At 49.9% G+C, this 16,843-nt stretch overlaps 1 protein-coding gene across 2 annotated transcripts in view; it reads right to left on the bottom strand.

Annotated features, from left to right (window-relative positions):
• dixdc1b (DIX domain containing 1b) overlaps positions 1-16,843 on the bottom strand; it is a 220,526-nt gene that overhangs the window by 186,899 nt on the left and 16,784 nt on the right. Inside the window, exon 1 of one of the 2 annotated variants that reach the window (XM_073030176.1) lies at positions 6,499-6,966. The exons of the other annotated variant lie outside the window; for it this stretch is intronic. The gene's annotated coding sequence lies outside the window, so the exon portion shown is untranslated. Of the gene's footprint in view, positions 1-6,498; positions 6,967-16,843 lie in introns of those variants that run through there. 2 annotated transcript variants of the gene reach the window in all.

Raw genomic sequence — 16,843 nt, 5'->3', positions numbered from 1 at the left:
CCTGGGCGAACTCAAGGACGCGGACGGAGGAGAGGGAACTCCGGCGAGGAGCTTCACCGCAACAATCCCTCAGCACCGGCCCCACCACAAATCGCGGGCCGGTTCGTCCAGGACGGCCCCGACCGGGAGCGAAGCAAGAAGGCAAAGAGAGGCGTTCTCAGCCTGACTTCCAGCTGCCCAGAGAGCTGCTCCACGAGAGGAAACTCAAGGGAAGGCAGTCAGATCTCGACGCCGACTTGAAGAAGGAGGCACCGTCGGGGGGAGGACCCAACGCCTGGCCCCCTCCTCTAAGGCGTAACCCCCACCCGCATCCCCCCCCCCACCGCTTCCGCAGCGACGTGTTGTACGGGTTAGGCCTATCTGCATGTTTGCTGCTCCACGAACTACTGTCTGTACTGCGCATATGTCTAGGGTTTGTTATTTTATTTCTGAAATCAGGCACACGTGTCCATCTACATCTCGTTATAGTGACCCCGCATAGCGCTGACTGAGAATCAGAATCAGGTTTATCCTCACCGGCAAGTGACGTGAAATTTGCTGACTTAGCAGCGGCAGTTCAAGCAATGCATAATCTAGCAGACAGGGAAAAAATAATAATAATAAATAAACAAGTATATCAATTACAGTGTACGTATATTGAACAGATTTAAAAAATGAGCAAAAACAGAAATACTGTATATTAAAAAAAGTGAGGTAGTGTTTAGGGGTTCAATGTCCATTTAGGAATCAGATGGCGGAGGGGAAGAAGCTGTTCCTGAATCGCTGAGTGTGTGTCTTCAGGCTCCTGTACCTCCTCCCTGATGGCAGAGGGGAAGAAGCTGTTCCTGAATCGCTGAGTGTGTGTCTTCAGGCTCCTGTACCTCCTCCCTGATGGCGGAGGGGAAGAAGCCGTTCCTGAATCGCTGAGTGTGTGTCTTCAGGCTCCTGTACCTCCTCCCTGATGGCGGAGGGGAAGAAGCTGTTCCTGAATCGCTGAGTGTGTGTCTTCAGGCTCCTGTACCTCCTCCCTGATGGCGGAGGGGAAGAAGCCGTTCCTGAATCGCTGAGTGTGTGTCTTCAGGCTCCTGTACCTCCTCCCTGATGGCGGAGGGGAAGAAGCTGTTCCTGAATCGCTGAGTGTGTGTCTTCAGGCTCCTGTACCTCCTCCCTGATGGCGGAGGGGAAGAAGCTGTTCCTGAATCGCTGAGTGTGTGTCTTCAGGCTCCTGTACCTCCTCCCTGATGGCGGAGGGGAAGAAGCTGTTCCTGAATCGCTGAGTGTGTGTCTTCAGGCTCCTGTACCTCCTCCCTGATGGCGGAGGGGAAGAAGCTGCTCCTGAATCGCTGAGTGTGTGTCTTCAGGCTCCTGTACCTCCTCCCTGATGGCGGAGGGGAAGAAGCTGTTCCTGAATCGCTGAGTGTGTGTCTTCAGGCTCCTGTACCTCCTCCCTGATGGCGGAGGGGAAGAAGCTGTTCCTGAATCGCTGAGTGTGTGTCTTCAGGCTCCTGTACCTCCTCCCTGATGGCGGAGGGGAAGAAGCTGTTCCTGAATCGCTGAGTGTGTGCCTTCAGGCTCCTGTACCTCCTCCCTGATGGTAACAGTGAGAAAAGGACATGCCCTGGGTGCTGGAGGTCCTTAATAATGGACGCTGCCTTTCTGAGACACCGCTCCCTGAAGATGTCCTGGGTACTTTATAGGCTAGTGCCCAAGATGAAGCTGACTAGATTTACAACCTTCTTTCTCTGATTAATCATTACCACTTCTTAACTGATACCGTGTGATATATCTGTACAGACTGGCTCAGGTCTCATCTCTCCCCTGCATTTCCCGGTGTAATTTGACCTTAAGCTTACAATTTTTAGAACAAATGCTTCACTCTGCAGTAGGATGCGTTTGAATTTGAGGGCAGAAAGTCCAACCTTCAAATGTCTTTGGGGGTGGGGGGGGTAGAACTTCCTAAAGTACTACCCAGTCCTTAGCCAGACCGAAACGAGAGCGATAATATCAGACGACATTATCGAGGGATTGAGACTGAGGTCTTCAACTTGATCTTTTTGTACCCCTGCCCTGCTCTTTCGCGCCCCTAGATGAGAAGGTGTTCGATCAAAAATCGAACAACTTCTGACACACAGTGGTGGAAATGATAACCCCCATTACAGACAGCGAAACCGCACATCAATCGGGATTTACAATCCCAAATCAAATCCCCACTCAGACCCTTCCACAATAATGAAGACCATTTCTTTTAAAAGCTCCTCCTTTGGAGCTATTCTACTCAAGTCTGAAAATCCCTTTCCAAAAAAAAAGTATTGTGTTGGCGCGTGGCCTAGTGGGCAAGGCTTCGGTCTAGTGATCTGAAGGTCACTGGTTCGAGCCTCAGCTGCGTGTTTGTGTCCTTGAGCGAGGCAATTAACCACACATTGCTCTGCGATGACACCGGTACCAAGCTGTACGGGTCCTAGTGCCCTTCCCTTGGACAACATCGGTGGCGTGGAGAGGGGAAGGCCTGCAGCTTGGGCAACTGCCGGTCTCCCACACAACCCTGCCCAGGCCTGCGCCCTGGAAACATTCCAAGGCACAAATCCATGGTCTCTCGAGACTAACGGACGCCTATATAAGACATTATTAAAAAAGTAGAGTTGCTAAAAGAAGAATTAAACAAATATATATTGTATATACACTATACATACACTGTATTGATCAACGTGGAGCGGAGGGTGAGTTTGTAAATCTGGCGGGAGCAAAATGTGTTGGGAGTGGTGAAGGTGGAGCGCCCGCGGGATGGGGTGTGGGACAGGCTGCAGAGGAGTGACGGGGTGGCGCGGGTGCAGAAACATACCCAGCACTGAGACACCAGGCAAGGTCATTTGATTCTGAACAATTGGTTTATTGATCATTACAGAATGTCTCTCTGGTGCTTCCCGTTCCCTCCCCTCTCCCTTCCCCTTTTCACAACTGTGATTCCCCCTCTCCCTTCCCCTTTTCACAACCGTGATTCCCCCTCTCCCTTCCCCTTTTCCCAACCATGATTCCCCCTCTCCCTTCCTCTTTTCCCAACCATGATTCCCCCTCCCTTCCGCTTTTCCCAACCATGATTCCCCCCCTCCCTTCCTCTTTTCCCAACCATGATTCCCCCTCTCCCTTCCCCTTTTTCCAACCATGATTCCCCCCTCCCTTCCCCTTTTCCCAACCATGATTCCCCCTCTCCCTTCCCCTTTCCCCAACCATGATTCCCCTCTCCCTTCCCCTTTTCCCAACCATGATTCCCCTCTCCCATCCCCTTTTCCCAACCATGATTCCCCTCTCCCTTCCCCTTTTCCCAACCATGACTCCCCCTCTCCCTTCCCCTTTTCCCAACCATGATTCCCCTCTCCCTTCCCCTTTTCCAACCATGATTCCCCCTCTCCTTTCCCCCACCACGATTCCCCCTCTCCCTTTTCCCAACCATGATTCCCCTCTCCCTTCCCCTTTTCACAACCATGATTCCGCTCTCCCTTCCCCTTTTCCCAACCATGATTCCCCCTCTCCCTTCCCCTTTTCCCAACCATGATTCCCCCTCTCCTTTCCCCTTTTCCCAACCATAATTCCCCCTCTCTTTTCCTCTTTCCCCAACCATGATTCCCCCTCTCCCTTCCCCTTTTCCCAACCATGATTCCCCCTCTCCCTTCCCCTTTTCCCAACCGATTCCCCCTCTCCCTTCCCCTTTTCCCAACCATGATTCCCCCTCTCCCTTCCCCTTTTCCCAACCATGATTCCCCCCTCCCTTCCCCTTTTCCCAACCATGATTCCCCCTCTCCCTTCCTCTTTTCCCAACCATGATTCCCCCCTCCCTTCCCCTTTTCCCAACCATGATTCCCCCCTCCCTTCCCCTTTTCCCAACCATGATTCCCCCTCTCCCTTTTCCCAACCATGATTCCCCCTCTCCTTTCCCATTTTCCCCACCACAATTCCCCCTCTCCTTTCCCCTTTTCTCAACCATGATTCCCTCTCTCCTTTCCCCTTTTCCCAACCATGATTCCCCTGTCCCTTCCCCTTTTCCCAACCACGATTCCCCCTCTCCCTTCCCCTGTTCCCAACCATGATCCCCCTCTCCCTTCCCCTTTCCCCAACCATGATTCCCCCTCTCCTTTCCCACTCTCAGTCAACAACAGAGACCCGCATCAGAACCAGGTTTCTCATCACTCACATACAGTATGTCGTGAATTTTTATTTCGGGGCAGCAGTACATAAAATCACTACAGTGCTATGCCGAAGTCTCAGGCACCATTCACAAACACGCTTTGCTCCCGCCAGATTCACAAACTCGCTCTCCACTCCACGATGACAAATACACTATGATGCAAAAAAAAAGTCTTAGGCATCCCAGATATAGACACATACGTGCCTGAGACTTTTACACAGTACTGCTTATACATAAACATACATATAAATACACATCCATACAATGATAGACGTATATAACCATATAACAATTACAGCACGGAAACAGGCCATCTCGGCCCTTCTAGTCCGTGCCGAACGCTTACTCTCACCTAGTCCCACCGACCCGCACTCAGCCCATAACCCTCCATTCCTTTCCTGTCCATATACCCATCCAATTTTACTTTAAATGACAATACCGAACCTGCCTCTACCACTTCTACTGGAAGCTCGTTCCACACAGCTACCACTCTCTGAGTAAAGAAATTCCCCCTTGTGTTACCCCTAAACTTTTGCCCCCTTAACTCTCAACTCATGTCCTCTTGTTTGAATCTCCCCCACTCTCAATGGAAAAAGCCTATCCACGTCAACTCTATCTATCCCCCTCATAATTTTAAATACCTCTATCAAGTCCCCCCTCAACCTTCTACGCTCCAAAGAATAAAGACTTACACATAAACTTCATAAAACAGCCAATTAAATCTCCAGTAGTTAAGCAAGTAATGCTATTTAAAAACCACATTTGCTCCTACCGTGGGAACTCCAATAATACAGAAATCAGTTCTTTCGTGAAACAAAGAACTTTTGATACTTATTATTAAAAATATGAGAATGACTTAACAGCCAGAAATCAAATGGAAAGCAAGTAGTTTTGAAATGTACAAGAGTTCAGCAAGATGAAGGAATTGGTTGTTGACTTCAGTAGGAGTAGCAAATCGCACGACCCCGTCTACATCGGTGGTGCGCAGGTGGAACAGGTCAAAAGCTTTAAGTTCCTGGGGGTGAATATCACAAATGACCTGACTTGGTCTAACCAAGCAGAGTCCACTGCCAAGAAGGCCCACCAGCATCTTTACTTCCTGAGAAAGCTGAAGAAATTTGGCCTGTCCCCTAAAACCCTCACTAATTTTTATAGGTGCACCGAAGAAAGCATTCTTCTAGGGTGCATCACAACCTGGTGTGGAAGTTGTCCTGTCCAAGGCCAGAAGAAGCTGCAGAAGATCATGCACACAGCCCAGCACATCACACAAACCAATCTTCCATCCTTGGACTCACTTTACACCGCACGCTGTCGAAGCAGTGCTGCCAGGATCATCAAGGACACGACCCACCCAGCCAACACACTTTTTGTCCCTCTTCCCTCCGGGAGAAGGTACAGGAGCATGAAGATTCGTACGGCCAGATTTGGGAACAGCTTCTTCCCAACTGTGATAAGACTGCTGAACGGATCCTGACCCGGATCTGGGCCGTACCTTCCAAATATCCGGACCTGACTTGCACTACCTTACTTTCCCTTTTCTATTTTCTAATTACGATTTATAATTTAAATTTTTATTATATTTACTTCGATTTGTACTTCAGGGAGCGCGAAGCACAGGAACAAATATCACCGTGATGATTGTACGCTCTAGTATCAATTGTTTGGCGACATTAAAGTACAGTTCACTCTGTAATCATCAAGGTAATGAAGTTTAAACTATGGACATTTTGATTTGCATGAAGCTCCTTCATCACTTGGACCGTAAGACGTAGGAGAATTAGGCCATTCAGCCCATCGAGCGTCTGCTCCCAACTTCTACAGCTCTCAAAGGCCACATGCAATGGGTCAAAGCATACAAAGTCGATCCGATCACACACACACACACACACACACACACACACACACACACACACACACACACACACACACACACACACACACACACACCACACACACACACGCACACACTCTCACACACACACACACACACACACACACACACACACACACACACACACACACACACACACCACACACACACACACACACACACACACACACACACACACAGCCGAGAGGTCACCCACACCCTTCCGGAGGCAACGCGCCACCATTCCCAACCCCGTCTCACAGGTCAACCCCCCACCAACGCTGAGCGAAACTCCAGTACATTTTGATCCACGCACTTGACAAGCCGAGAACCTGCCCGTCATTCTCAAATCACAGATCTTCCGAGCGGCTAGATTAAATTTTCACACAACGCGTACGGGGAGGGGAAGGGGAAGGGGAAGAGCAAGGTGCTTACTTCTGCAATAGTTACTAATTACAAAATACATTACCGAGTCCTGAGAGCTTCTTCCTTTTCTTTCCTCTGAGGAGTATTTTCAGCGGAGTCTGAATGAATATTGGCCTCCCGGCATATCCCAGGAGCCGGTGGTGATGAACAGTCCGTTAAAAGTTATAAACTGTTCTTTCTTTTCCTGTCCCCGGGAGAGCCAGACATGCTACTCTATTTGCGAGATCATCTCTTTTCCGGTTGGCATGTTCTTTAACGCAGTGAATTGTTAACCATTGCAGCCACAGAGCAGCGGCCTTCACAACCCCGGTGCTATGGAAACAGACGTCTGTCTGCTCGCCGACTTCCCGCCCGACTTCAGCAAGGGTTAGATTGCAAACGCAACCGAAGTCAGTATTATCCTCAACACCGATAGCTGGGATACTTAAAATATAAACAACGTAATGCAGTCAGATTTTGCAACGGTTAACACAACGGTACTGTTAAAAGGTGTGGAAACACACTGCCTCTGTTCGGTTGCCGCGCGTAAACGATGCGGAAATGCTGACATTTCAGATGACTGGAGTGGCACTAACTTTGTTCCCGTATTTGCAGAAACCAGTGTGAAATCAATTCTAAATTCACAGACGTTCACTCAGCCACCCTGATAATCCATCAGTGTCACAGGCCCTCAGCAGTGTCCCGTACAACATCCTCTCCAGAGTTCAAAGTGAATTTTATTATCAGAGCAGATGCACCTCACCATAAACAACCCCGAGAAATCGGCTTCTCACAGTAAGTGCAGAGAAACATGGCAGATCCTCTGTAAAACCGCACACAGCCAGACGGACAAACACCTGTGCAAAAAGACAACAAATTCTGCAGATACAAATAGAGGGGGAAAGAAAGCAATTAATACCGAGGGCGTGAGACGAAGGGGGTCCTCGAAAGCGAGTCCGTAGGCTGTGGGAACTGTTCGGTGACGGGGCGACTGAAGTCGTGTGAAGTTACCTATAGAATCCCCTAAGATGCTCCTTCACCTTGTCTGCTAGAGCAACCTCACATCTTGTTTTAGCCCTCCCGGTTTCCTTCTTAAGTGTCCTCCTGCATTTCTTATACTCCTCAAGCATCTCACTTGCCCGTTTTCCCTACTCAGAACCAGAACTGGGTTGGATGCCACTGACATTGTTACTTTTCAGCCGCGGTGCGTTGCAATGCGTAGCAATAAAAATACTGTAAGTTACGATAAGAATTCAGGAATCAGGTGGCAGAGGGGAAGAAGCTGTTCCTGAATCGCTGAGTGTGTGTCTTCAGGTTCCTGTACCTCCTCCCTGATGGCGGAGGGGAAGAAGCTGTTCCTGAATCGCTGAGTGTGTGTCTTCAGGCTCCTGTACCTCCTCCCTGATGGCGGAGGGGAAGAAGCTGTTTCTGAATCGCTGAGTGTGTGTCTTCAGGCTCCTGTACCTCCTCTCTGATGGCGGAGGGGAAGAAGCTGTTCCTGAATCGCTGAGTGTGTGTCTTCAGGCTCCTGTACCTCCTCCCCGATGGCGGAGGGGAAGAAGCTGTTCCTGAATCGCTGAGTGTGTGTCTTCAGGCTCCTGTACCTCCTCCCTGATGGCAGAGGGGAAGAAGCTGTTCCTGAATCGCTGAGTGTGTGTCTTCAGGCTCCTGTACCTCCTCCCTGATGGCGGAGGGGAAGAAGCTGTTCCTGAATCGCTGAGTGTGTGCCTTCAGGCTCCTGTACCTCCTCCCGGATGGCAGAGGGGAAGAAGATGTTCCTGAATCGCTGAGTGTGTGTCTTCAGGCTCCTGTACCTCCTCCCTGATGGCGGAGGGGAAGAAGCTGTTCCTGAATCGCTGAGTGTGTGTCTTCAGGCTCCTGTACCTCCTCCCTGATGGCAGAGGGGAAGAAGCTGTTCCTGAATCGCTGAGTGTGTGTCTTCAGGCTCCTGTACCTCCTCCCTGATGGCGGAGGGGAAGAAGCTGTTCCTGAATCGTTGAGTGTGTGTCTTCAGGCTCCTGTACCTCCTCCCCGATGGTAGCAGTGAGAGGGTGAGGAACATATAGTCACGGAGGGTTTCCACTGCCTTCACCTTCCGGTCTGACTGGATCATCCTCCGGAACGTCTCCGGCGTGATCCCACCATCCTGCCCCTGCCTGCGTCCGGCATTCCCAAGGTTTCGACAGCCCGCCCACTCCGCCCTTCTCACTGGCCCGTCGGTGCCGCACGGGAAATACCGAACCTTTCGTCGCAGAAGGTCGGTCACTGGCTACAGTCGGCCGTCTTCACTGTAGTTCCAGAACGCAGAAGCAGGCAGGAAAAATAAAATCATCAGACACTTCCACCTTTCCCTAAAGTTTCCTTCCGGAATGTGCTTTACATAGAACATAGAAATCTCCAGCACATCGCAGGCCCTTCGGCCCACACTGCTGTGCCGACCATGTACCCTACTCTGGAAACTGCCTGGAATCTCCCTACCGCATAGGCTCAATGTGACTATCCAAGAGGCTCTTAAAAGACCCTAATGTACCCGCCTCCACCACCGTCACTGGCAGTGTATTCCAAGCACTCACCACTCTCTGGGTGAAAAACCTACCCCCTGATATCTCCTCTATACCTACTCCCCAGCATCTTCAACCTGTGTCCTCTTGTGGCAACCATTTCAGCCCTGGGAAAAAGCCTCTGACTATCCACACGATCAATGCCCCTCATCATCTTGTACACCTCTATCAGGTCACCTCTCATCCTCCGTCGCTCCAAGGAAAAAAGGCCGAGTTCACTCAACCTATTCTCATAAGGCATGCTCCCCAATCCAGGCAACATCCTTGTAAATCTCCTCTGCACCCTTTCTATGGTTTCCACATCCTTCCTGTAGTGAGGCGACCAGAACTGAACACAGCACGCCAAGTGGGGTCTAACTCAGGTCAGTTTTCAAAATCCGAAAATTTATTTATCCAAATATCTGTGATTCCCAAGGCAACTGACCTGACTTAACATTACAGACTCTTGGAATACCACTGTGAAATGAAGGATAGTGCCCTTGGAATTGAACAGATTGCCAAAACCTCGATTAATTCCAGAGCTTAAGATCTGAAGATCATTGCCAATAAAACAGGGGTTAAATTCAAAGTTGGCCGATAAAATTTGATTGCCCCAGAAAATATTCAGAGGTCATCTGGCAAACATGATTAAACTTAACTTGGTCACCAAATTATAGGAAAGATGTCAACAAAATAGAGAGAGTACAGAGGAGATTTACTAGAATGTTACCTGGGTTTCAGCACCTAAGTTACAGGAAAAGGTTGAACAAGTTAGGTCTTTATACTTTGGAGCGTAGAAGGTTGAGGGGGGACTTGATAGAGGTATTTAAAATTATGAGGGGGGATAGATAGAGTTGACGTGGATAGGCTTTTTCCATTGTGAGTAGGGGAAATTCAAACAAGAGGACATGAGTTGAGAGTTAGGGGGCAAAAGTTTAGGGGTAACATGAGGGGGAATTTCTTTACTCAGAGAGCGGTAGCTGTGTGGAACGAGCTGCCAGTAGAAGTGGTAGAGGCAGGTTCGGTATTGTCATTTAAAGTAAAATTGGATAGGTATATGGACAGGAAAGGAATGGAGGGTTATGGGCTGAGTGCAGGTCGGTGGGACTAGGTGAGAGTAAGCGTTCGGCACGGACTAGAAGGGCCGAGATGGCCCGTTTCTGTGCTGTAATTGTTATATGGTTAAACTAATCCCGGGCTAATTCACAATGGCCAATTAATCTACCCTGTATGTCTTTGGACTGTGGGAGGAAACCCAAACATTCCACGGGAGTGTGTAGGGACTCCTTACAGAATAGTATCTTTGGGGTGATTAGAACAAGAACTTCACCTCATTTTAAAGAGTTTCTTCCCCCCAGACAGTTAATCTGATCAATCCTTCTAATTAGCCTTCCCAACAAAGCCCCCCCCCCATCAATTACCCCACTGCACAGTGCATGGCCTTTTATATATTGGTGAGACCCTACGCAGACTGGGAGACCGTTTCGCTGAACACCTACACTCTGTCCGCCAGAGAAAGCAGGATCTCCCAGTGGCCACACATTTTAATTCCATGTCCCATTCCCATCCTGATATGTCTATCCATGGCCTCCTCTATTGTCAAAATGAATCCAAACTCAGGTTGGAGGAACAACATCTTATATACAGGCTGGGTAGCCTCCAACCTGATGGCATGAACATTGACCTCTAACTTCTGTTAATACCCCTCCTCCCCTTCTTACCCCATCCCTGACATATTTAGTTGTTTGCCTGTTCTCCATCTCCCTCCGGTGCTTCCCTCCCTCCTTTCTTTCTCCCTAGGCCTCCCGTCCCATGATCCTTTCCCTTCTCCAGCTCTGTATCACTTTCACCAATCACCTTTCCAGCTCTCAGCTTCACCCCACCCCCTCCGGTCTTCTCCTATCATTTCGCATTTCCCCCTCCCTCTCCCACTTTCAGTTATCTTTCCTTTCAGTTAGTCCTGACGAAGGATCTCAGCCCGAAACGTCGACAGTGCTTCTCCCTATAGACGCTGCCTGGCCTGCTGTGTTCCACCAGCACTTTGTGTGTGTTGTTTGAATTTCCAGCATCTGCAGATTTCCTCGTGTTTGCACTTTAAACTGTCTCATATTATTGAGATACAGTGTGGGGGCCCTTTGCATTGCACCGCCAATACAGCCCCAGCCTAATCAATTTACAATGACCAATTAACCTACCAACCAACACGTCTTTGCCGGAGGGGGGAGAACGTAGAAACTCCTTACCGTCGGCTGCGGGAATTGAACCCGGGTCGCCGGAACCGTGAAGCGTTGTGCTAGCCGCCGCGCTACCATACCGGCCTAGGAAGGGAAGTTTCTCATCGGAAGAGGCTACCGGCTGCGGTCTGCCATCACTGTAGGACTGGCCTGTGTCCAGGAACGCGGACGCAGGCGGGGAAAATCATTGCAGGCGCTATCCACCCTGCAGCTTACCTCTCACGCAAGCTCCCTTCTATAAGCGACGGGACAAAAACTTCACCTGATCCTAAAGGGTTTCCTCTTGCCCAGGCGCATGCTATTCCACATCTGTAAATTAACCTGCAACTTTACTTCTTTGTGCAATTCTCTATACAGGCGGCCCCTGCTTCTCGAACGTTCGATTCACGACAGCTCGCTGTCGCGAAGGACCTACATTAGTGCCTCTTCTCGCTGACCAAAGAGGATCTTCGCTTTTACGACAAAGAGACGCCCGCTTTATACGTGGCTTACCCCCGAGAAAGACGGCCGTGACCGTGAAGCCTCGTGCGGGCAGTTGTGTGCGCAGGCGTGTACGTGCTGATTTTTTATCCCCCCCCATCGATTTTGGCTCGCTGCCTTCCCGAGTTTGATAAGTGAAACTACACCGTACTTACAATATTTCTACTTTGTATAGGGTGTAAATTTATCATCTCATTCCTGCTTTTACTGTATGTTGGTGTTATTTTAGGTTTTAGGTGTTATTTGGTTTGATTTGGTAGGTTATTTTTTTGGGTCTGGGAACGCTCAAAAATCTTTCCCATGTAAATTAATGGTAATTGCTTCTTCGCTTTCCGACATTTCGGCTCACGAACGGATTCATAGGAACGCTCTACCTTCGGATAGCGGGGGAAAGCTGGTTTCGCATGCAGCGCCCTGACCAACTGCGCCACGGCAAGATTCCCAATACAGGCCGACCACCTCGAATCCGGTTCCGCCGCCGGTTCGGACGCGATTCTCGCCAGCCCAATCTCAAATTTCCCGCGTCTCCGCTTCAACCCCCCCCCTCCCCCCCCCAACACAAACCCTGTTTTGGTGGCGCCATTAGCAGAGTCGGCTGCTGGCACGGTCTTTAAAAGAAGCTAGCTGCCCCTCTGTGATAGCCTGCATTTTTTTTTTAAATAACCTGTGCTTATCGGGGCCCCAGTCATGCCTTCTTTGAATAAAGGAAGTGCTTCTCGGTTTGAAAAGCTCAAACACCATACGTTATCTCTACAAGACAAGGTGGAAGTTCTGAAAAAAACTCGACAGTTAAAAGCACAGGCAACTTGTACAACGTTGAATAAAGGAAGTCCTTCTCGTGGTGTAAACCTCAAACACCATACGTTATCTACACAAGACAAGGTGGAAGTTCTGAAAAAACTCGACAGTGAAAAGCACAGGCAACTTGTACAACGTTGAATAAAGGAAGTCCTTCTCGTGGTGTAAACCTCAAACACCATACGTTATCTACACAAGACAAGGTGGAAGTTCTGAAAAAACTCGACAGTGAAAAGCACAGGCAACTTGTACAACATTGAATAAAGGAAGTGCTTCTCGTCGAGGAAAGCAAAAACACCAAACATTATCCATACAAGATAAAGTACCCAGGACATCTTCAAAGAAAGGCAGCATCCATTATTAAAGGCCTCCAGCACCCAGGACATGCCCTTTTCTCACTGTTAGCATCAGGGAGGAGGTACAGGAGCCTGAAGACACACACTCAGCGATTCAGGAACAGCTTCTTCCCCTCCGCCATCAGGGAGGAGGTACAGGAGCCTGAAGGCACACACTCAGCGATTCAGGAACAGCTTCTTCCCCTCCGCCATCAGGGAGGAGGTACAGGAGCCTGAAGGCACACACTCAGCGATTCAGGAACAGCTTCTTCCCCTCCGCCATCAGGCAGGAGGTACAGGAGCCTGAAGACACACACTCAGAGATTCAGGAACAGCTTCTTCCCCTCCGCCATCTGATTCCTAAATGGACACTGAACCCTTGGACACCACCTCACTTTTTTAATATATATTATTTCTACTCAATATACATAAACTGTAATTGATTTACTTGATTAATTATCTTCTATATTACGTATTGCATTGAACTGCTGCTGCTAAGTTAACAAATTCCACGACACACGCCCGGTGATAGTAAACCTGATTCTGATTCTGAGTTAAATACACAGACACCATTCCACACCTGCAGCTTGCTACCACCCACACTGGACCCCCTACAATTCGCCTACCGACACAACCGATCGACAGGTGACACAATAGCCACGGCTCGACACACCGTCCTTTCACATCTGGAGAAGAAGGACGCTTATGTGAGAGTTGTAAGCTGTTGTTGGACTACAGTTCAGCATTCAACACCATAATTCCCTCCGGGCTCGACAGGAAGCTCAGAGAACTCGGCCTTCACCCTGCCTCGTGCAGCTGGATCCTGGACTTCCTGTCAGATCGCTGGCAGGTGGTAAGAGTGGACTCCCTCACCTCTGCCCCTCAGCACAGGAGCCCCTCAGGGCTGTGTACTGAGTCCCCTCCTTTACTCTCTGTACACCCATGACTGTGTCACCACCCACAGCTCCAATCTGCTAATTAAATTTGTTGACAATACCACACTAAATGGCCTAATCTCAAATAATAATGGGGCACCCTACAGAGAAGTCATCTCTCTGACACAGTGGAGTCAAGAAAACAACCTCTCCCTCAACGTCACAAAAACAAAGGAGCTGGTTGTGGATTACAGGAGGAATGGAGACGGGCTAACCCCTATTGACATCAATGGATCTGGGGTTGAGAGGGCGAACAGCTTCAAGTTCCTCAGCATCCACATCACCGAGGATCTCACGTGGTCTGTACACACCGGCTGTGTGGTGAGAAAGGCACAACAGCACCTCTTTCACCTCAGACGGTTGAGGAAGTTTGCTAAGGGCTCCCAAATCCTCAGGACTTTCTACAGGGGCAGGATTGAGAGCATCCTGACTGGCTGCATCACTGCCCGGTACGGGAACTGTACCTCCCTCAATCGCAGGACTCTGCAGAGAGTGGTGCGGACAGCCCGGCCCATCTGTAGATGTGAACTTCCCACTATTCAGGACGTTTACAGAGACAGGTGTGTAAAAAGGGGCCGAAGGATCACTGGGGACCCGAGTCACCCCGAACACAAACTGTTCCAGCTGCTCCCATCCGGGAAACGGTCCCGCAGCATAAAAGCCAGGACCGACAGGCTCCGGGACAGCTTCTCCCACCAGGCCGTCAGCCTGATTAATTCACACTGACACAACTGTACATCTATGTTATATTGACTGTTGTACACATGCTATTTATCATAAATTACTATAATTTGGACGTTTAGACAGAGACGTAACCTAAAGATTTTTACTCCTCATGTATATGAAGGATGTAAGTAATAAAGTCAATTTCAATTCAATGTGGTATTTTGCCTGTACCGTTCTGCAATAAATTTTGCTTGCTTTTTAATTTATCATTTCATTTTTCTTTTGCTATCCAAGCTGTAAACACTCAGGGTGCTTTCCAGGCAGGGTGAGGCGATCATCAAATGATGCAGGGGTGTTTAATCCTAACCTTACCACCTGTGAACCAGCCGAATCACTCGCCCGGCACGGCACAGGTCCCAGTCGCCCCGGAACTGAGGTGGTCGACCAGTACACATGAAGGGATACGGAGAATAAATCTGATCCTCCGTCCCGACTGACTGCACCGCACTTCGAGAGGAGGTCTCCAAGCAAGCTGTTATCCAGCTTTGGACCCCATCTGGCACATCCTCTCCGTGACCTGCTGATTAAGCAGCAGAGTGCCCTTTCGAACAGACTCACTCAGCTCCCCCGTCTCAAGGGTCGTTACAGAAAATCTTCCCCACCCAATGCAATAAGCACAGACAACAGTTCATCTCTGTGTGACAGGAGAGCACACATCATAGCACAATAGCCTCTGTTGTATTATTTTGTAAATTACTAAGGCACGGTATTGCACATTGGTAGATTATCATGGTGTGTATTATTATTCTGTAATTTCTTGGTGTTCACCTGGCGGAGAATCTCACCACCAGCTCCAGAGCAAAGAAAGCCCGGCAGTGTCTCTACTTTCAGCGAAGGCTGAGGAAAGTCCATCTCCCACCCCCCATCCTCATCACAGTCTACAGGGGTTGTATCGAGAGCATCCTGAGCAGCTGCATCACTGCCCGGTTCGGGAATCGCACCGTCTCGGATCGCAAGACCCTGCAGTGGATAGTGACGTCGGCTGAGAAGATCATCGGGGTCTCTCTTCCCGCCGTCACGGACATTTACACCGCACGCTGCATCCGCAAAGCAAACAACATTATGAAGGACCCCACGCACCCCTCGTACAAACTCTTCTCCCTCCTGCCGTCTGGGAAAAGGCTCCGAAGCATTCGGGCTCTCACGACCGGACTGTGTAACAGTTTCTTCCCCCAGGCTATCAGACTCCTCAATACCCAGAGCCTGGACTGACACCTTACTGCCCTATTGTCCTGTTTATTATTTATTGTAAATGTCTGCACTGTTTTGTGCACTTTATGCAGTCCTGGGTAGGTCTGTAGTCTAGTGTAGCTTTCTCCGTGTTGTTTTTTTTACGTAGTTCAGTCTAGTTTTTGTACTGTGTCATGTAACACCATGGTCCTGAAAAACGTTGTCTCGTTTTTACTGTGTACTGTACCAGCAGTTATGGTGGAAATGACAATGAAAGTGACTTGACTTGACTTGATTATTAGTCAAGTCTGCACACTGCTTAGTGTGTGAAAGGCCCCTGGTTTCTTTGGCTGCACAAGTCTCGGGAAGACTGTGATGAACAAACAAAGCTGAGATGGGGTCCAGAGTTGACCCCCCTGATAACTATGCTGCTAATGAGAGACAGAAGGGGGGGGGGGGGGCATCCCGCGCAGATGAGAGAGAGAGGGACATGGTTTAATATTATGGCTCCTTGGCTGATTGTTTACCTTTGCTCCAAGGACACTTTCTTTGCCAGCTTGCAAGATTCTTGCAGAGACAGCAAGGCGGGGGCCAGGTGATGGATGGCCGGTGCCCCGCAAGGGGAGATAAAAAGCAGGTCTGCAGACACACCACGGGACACTGAACGAGCGTTGTGCACCCACGCCAAGGTAGGGGTTTGGAGAATCAATCAGTGGCTCAGAGTGTGTGAAGGTGCGACCGATGAGGACTTGCTTGTGTGTCCACCCTCACCTGGGTGACAGGTCCACCACTGAAGAATGATCGTACGTGGTATGGTCAAAGTCGGTCACCATAATAGGAAGACAACGGGAAGATCGATGGCAACGGCATCATATCTCTCTCCCTCTCCCCCTCCCTCTCTCTCTCCTCTCCCTCTCCCCCTCCTCCCTCTCTCTCCCCCTCCCCCTCTCTCCCATCTCTCCTCTCCCCCTCCCTCCTCTTTCCTCTCCCCTCCCCTCTCTCTCCCCCTCCCTCTCCCCCTCCCCCTCTCTCTCCATCTCTCCTCTCCCCTTCCCCCTCTCTCTCCTCTCCCCCTCCCTCCTCTCCCCTCCCCTCCCCCTCTCCATCTCTCCTCTCCCCTTCCCCCTCTCTCCCCCTCCCTCTCCCCCTCCCTCCCCCTCTCTCTCCATCTCTCCTCTCCCCTTCCCCCTC

Source organism: Hemitrygon akajei, chromosome 26 (assembly GCF_048418815.1).
Source record: "Hemitrygon akajei chromosome 26, sHemAka1.3, whole genome shotgun sequence".
Lineage (NCBI taxonomy): Eukaryota > Metazoa > Chordata > Chondrichthyes > Myliobatiformes > Dasyatidae > Hemitrygon > Hemitrygon akajei.
Note: the sequence above shows the minus strand (reverse complement) of the source record. Positions and strands in the feature narration are given on the sequence as shown.